We start from the raw sequence: 5,614 nt of genomic DNA, 5'->3' as shown, positions 1-5,614 counted from the left end.
TGCTGATTACTAAAATGTTGCTTCAAGTTTTCATGTACTGGCCTTTGGCTTTGGGGAGTGCAGGCAGTAAACTTGCTCTACTGATGTTATGTTGACATTCCCGTAGGCACAGCTGTCAGAAACTTCAGGCCAGCTGTTTCTGTTATTAACAGCTGATTAAAAATTGTGGTTAAATATCTAGTTTAATATCCTGATTCTATCATCTTTAATCATTTGCAACTGCAGGACAAAATGGCTTTGGGAATAAAGGCAGACAGCTGAGAATTTGGTACATACCTGAAACATGAACGCTGTTGGGTGCCCCGCTTCCCCATTCATCATTGTTTCTTTTTTATTTTAAAGTCGATGAATGTATTTCTCCAAAGCCAGAGAAAGACAGTTTCAGACTTTTTATAATCTCTTTCCTGTTTTGGTCTTGTCTTTTACATTATGTTTTCAGTTTAGCAGATAATAAACGAAGTGGGTCTGATTCCTAGGGAAGTAAAAGACACAAATCCAGGTTAGTGCTGACTTCCAACACTTGCTTGTAAGAAGTTTCTTGAAGCAGGTCAGTATTTCAAGAGCTAGACATGAAATGTGTATTCATCTCAGAGATGAAAAGATTCTGGAGTAAATAATCCACCACTAAGATGCAGCCAAGGGAACATATTTATGGCAAAAATGACAGCTTAGCAAAACATTTCATTATAACCAAAAGATGAATCAGGCAGGTTTGGAGACAAATAAATGCATGCAAGCATCAGTCCTGATATGCACAAAGTTCCTTGGGAGCACCATTGACTTGAAATGAGTTTATGTTACAGAACGTTACCACTGCCTTGAAATCAGTGGGAAGGCTCTCAAAGCCACAAATGGGTGCTTGTGTCCTACTGATTCTTTATAGCTGTCCTTTGGAAAAAAGCACAAGATATCTTTTTAGGGGAGCCCTGTGTCACCTTTGAAACCTGGCACAGAGCTGCCACCAAATAAACAGTCCCTCTGCTTTCTACTGGGTATGGGAATTGTGTCTGACAACCTTTTGGCTTTCCCGACTTAAATCTCAGAGTCTGAGTAAAGCTTGAAATTTTGTGGCTATTTTGAGAAATAAAAGATAAAAGAAGAGAAGAAAGACCCTGGTAAGCAGAACTTTTTTAGCCAGAGAGATCTGTGGCAGAGCTTATTGCGTTCTGTTGCCATTTGCAGAAAATATTCTAGCTGTCAACGAGTGCAAATCAAAAATATTCTAACACGGAAAGATTTCATTTTTAGCAACATCAAGGACCAGAAGTGGCTTGGGAAAGTACTGTATCAGCGGTGCTTAACACGCCACATTCACCCACAGAGTCAGCACCAGTGAGTGACCAGTGGTCAGGGTAGAAGGAAGCTGGTGCATGATAGTGTATTCCATTATATCATTGTAAAATGGTTAAGGTGAAAAGGGAAAATACTATATTGAGCTTAGACTTGCAGAAGACATGCAGAATACAAAGGTTAGCTGAAATACGCTGAAATCTGTACACTTCCAGACCTTTAAAATGGAAAGAGCGAGCTAGTATTGTCGTTACTCACTTTGTTCTCTTATCGAGCCATTTGCCTGTCCCCCACGACAGGTTTCTCATCTGAATGTGTCATCATTTGAACAGCATGAAATTTTGAGGCCTTATAGAAAAGTAAACTTTATTGTGCTCTTACTTTCCATTGCTAGCTGGTTTGTGTAATGAGACCTACCGCATGTGTGAGCTGATGCAGATATTCTTTATTAAAGTGACGTTTTTGTTCAAAGTGCCTCCTGCATGCAGGACCTGTAAACCTGAACAGATCTTGCCGGTAAGATGGCGTTTAAGAAAAGCTGTCATTTTAATCAGGGATTCAGGATCTGTCTGTTGTGCTGGAGCACTTACTGCTTGAGTAGTAATGATTGCTGCTGGGATGAGGGGAGCAAAAATGGGGAATCTGGATGCAGCTAGGTGTGCTGAGGACAAAATCACCCCAAGCTGTTTGAGCTGATTGTCATTAATGCTAATGCATGTGCACTTCCATTGCCCCAGTGGTATCCAGCAAAGACTGTCAACCATTGGAATGAATTTATCATGCAGTCTCCCAGCATTCCTTTTTTATTTAAACACCTCACTTCATCTAAGCAGCAACAGAAAATGTTCACAACAATTTTACTGACAAATCCAACACCTTTGTGCAAAAGAGACATTTTATAAATAGAAACCACAAAACCATCAAGTTCTGTTCCCTGTATCAGCCAATCTGAATAATACATTAAACTTTCTAAATCTCTGCTGCCCATTTCTGCTATGGCCCTTAATCTGTGGTCTTTGTCTCAGTTACTATAAAGTAGTCTCTGATTACCAAATGACAAAGATGATGAGTAAATTAGCATTTCAGCTTCTATTAGATGGATCAGTGACTGACAGAATGATAAGTAATGTTTATTCATTCAGAGTTTCCCACTGTACTGCCAGATGGTACTGGGAGGTAGAACATAATCTCTAGACCCCAGTAATCATTGCCTTGCATACTGTCACATTCATTCTGAATTTAGCAAAAATTAGCAACAAAACTTCACATGTTGAAGAAAAGTATGTTACTACCTGAATACTTTCTACCGTGCTAAGTCGCATAGGTAAAACCGAGCCCTGTTTTTCAAGATGCAGCCTGATGCCTGTTGCTCCAAAAGTGCTGCCCAACGTGGCCGCAAGTGCATGCTGCCCCAAGGTGCTTTTCTTAAAATGACCTGCCTGGCTCCAGAGGTGAACAAAGGGAGACACAGGAAAGGCCGATGTTGGTGCTAATCTGCTCCTTGCAGGCTTGAGATGGAAGATACAATATCATATAATGGCCCTTGCAAGGCTTTGGGGGAACAGTTTTTTCTTCTCTTGCTTGAATGTTCTCACAAGCTGTGGGACCAGAGAGGGGCTTTCTCAATGTGCTGTCAATATTGACTTGTCTTTTTGCTGGCCACAGACTAAATTCCATCAAAACGCTAGTTTATGCAGGAGACGTGATGTTGCAGACATTGTGCCAAACCTCATTACACAGGAACATGCAAGGGCTCACAGGTGAGATGGAGGTGAGGGAGAAGGAGCAACAATTTTCTGGGGGATGCACATAGTGTGAGGAACTGTTGGTTTGAGGTAGCTGCCAAAAAAGCCTCCCAGCTCTCTCTGGGGAGAGCAGCAGCAGCTTCCTCTCCTGGTGGCTGGGCTCACCCAACCCGTTACGCAGCTGGAGCACTGCCCAGAAAGCTCTTTGGCAGCACACATCTGGGAAAGGCTCCACCACCAACAGGTAATTACACGCTAACCTTTCTTTGAGCGGTGCCAGTGACGAATTATCTTTCAGGAAAGATCGAGCGTTCCCATGTAATGCACCCTGTGACTCAGCTGGTCAGGATGTTATTCCAGACTGGAGCCATTTCACAAGGAGTTCCAAAAGGCCCATAAACCTTCTCAAGTGCAACAAAGGTTTGAAGGTGGGGATAATAGCCTTTATAGAACCAGTTATTTTAGGGATGCAAGGCTTCAGAGAAAATGCCTGAGCTGTTTCAGTATACTCTTGTGTGAGGAATGAGGGTCAAATTCAAAGACTATTGAAGGCAATGGAAAAGTTCATGCATGACGAGTTGGATTTTTTAAACATTTGACCTTTTAATATCAATTATATTTATTCAGGCTCAGTTGTCAGTGGACCTGAAGATGTTGGTTCAGTTGCTCAGGTTCATGGATACAGAACACCCTGCAATTGTCTGCTGAAATCAGCTTTTTGGTTATCTTTTTGTTGGATGGGTTTGCTGTGGTGACCCTGTTGGGTAGGAGACATGGACCACCATGGAGATCTGCTGCCCACAACTCCAGGCAGCTGAATCTCCCTGCCTTTCTCTCTGCAGAAGCATTATTTTGACCTTGACTTCCTCTGCCCATTTTTCCTGAAATTTGTATTAACTTACTTATCCTTGAGGTTTTGACTCATCTTTCAAACTTAACGGAAGTTGGGCAACGGGTACCAGATTTTAATGTGGATGTCTGCATAGACAGACAGCATAGTTGCATAAAACTACTTTTTATGAAGAATAAAGCTGAAAATGTGTTTTAAGTGAGGTTTGACCCTACTATATTTTCTTATTTTATTACTGTTAATTCCAGTTCTCCTTTGGGAATTGCCCTTATCAGTTAACTTTAACTGCCAAACCATCCAACAATGAAAAATAATCTTTTGAACAGGATTTAGAATAGTAACAGCTGTTGATGTGAGGTTTTATTTTCACTTTTCTAAGGGAGAATAGTATCTTTTCTAATGGAAAACTATTGTAGAAATCTTTTTCAACAATGTGATCTAAAATTTTCACATCTGGTCCTTTTAATCTTCCCATCACATTTTAAATAATATTTCTCTGTATTCATTATTGAAATTTCAATTGCATTGTGTGCCTATGACGGTATGCAGTTGGCTGTGTAAAAATATATTAGTTGAAATCAGCAGAATAAAATAATAGTGTCCGCATGCTGGAATAATGCAACATTTTTACTCTGCAGCCTGTTTCATTAGCAAATCAGTGCTGCTCCAGGAAATCAATGCAGTAAGACTTTATAAATGGTTCCTAATATTGCATTGTAAGAGAAAGAAGTACAGAAATAGAAATGGCCAGGTTTTTGTTTTATTAGGCTAGTTCTTTTTAGCTGAAATCTCATTGGTGTTATGGCATTCACAAAGGCATGATTTATATAAGACTTGAGGGTCTAGTAACACCATTATAGAAGAAATGGTGAGAAATAAACCTTTTAAAAAATACAATAAATTTCACAAAGCTTTACTAAGACAGAATGCTGAAATTATTAGCTGAATTAATAATTAAAATTGCAATTGGGATAAATAACCTGCTTAGTAATGTGATTCTAAAATTGCTCAAATACTGACTTTGTACTTCTCTAGAGTGTTTACTCCTTTTTTTTTCTTTTTCAACTCAGTACAATATGATTAATTGACATTTAATTAGGAAAGTAAGATAAGATGACCTGGGGGAAGCATAGAAAAGCCAGTTACTTCTAACATTCCTGACATTCTCTGTAACATCCAACTATGAAAAACCCTTAACTTTTGCAACAGAAAACAATTAAATTTTACTAGGACAGAGTTATTTTATTTTCCAAGTTAATTGCAGGATCAGTGACCATGTGTGTACTTGAAGGAATTCAAATTGTTATTTATCTTTTCAAAAACACATTTAGCTGTGGTAATAATGTGATTACTAGCCACAGGAAGTGCATTTATTGACATCTAAATCAATAAATCTTAATAATGACTGAAAAGTAATGTCTACTTTCAACATTTTAATATACTAGAGTTCTTATTAAAAAAGAGGATATCCTAGCCTATTTTTAGCTAAAAAAACTGCATCCATCTTTATAAGTGTCAATGTTTTTTTTTCACTGACTATTAGCACTATGGTTAAATACATGTTTTCTATCCATTGTTAAATTAAAAATCATAGGCTCCTCAAATTCCTAGTGAAACTGTTTATTCAGGGAAATCACACTTTTGTGACAAACTGGGTGATCAGATTAGCTGCATAGAACAATTTATTTATGCAACCCATTTTCTAATAGAAGTATTAGAGGATGCCTTC

The sequence above is a fragment of the Tinamus guttatus genome, unplaced genomic scaffold (genome assembly GCF_059628265.1).
Source record: "Tinamus guttatus ecotype Peru unplaced genomic scaffold, ASM5962826v1 Tinamus_guttatus_pri_ptg000318l, whole genome shotgun sequence".
Classification (NCBI taxonomy): Eukaryota; Metazoa; Chordata; class Aves; order Tinamiformes; family Tinamidae; genus Tinamus; species Tinamus guttatus.
This window is presented reverse-complemented; position numbering follows the sequence as displayed.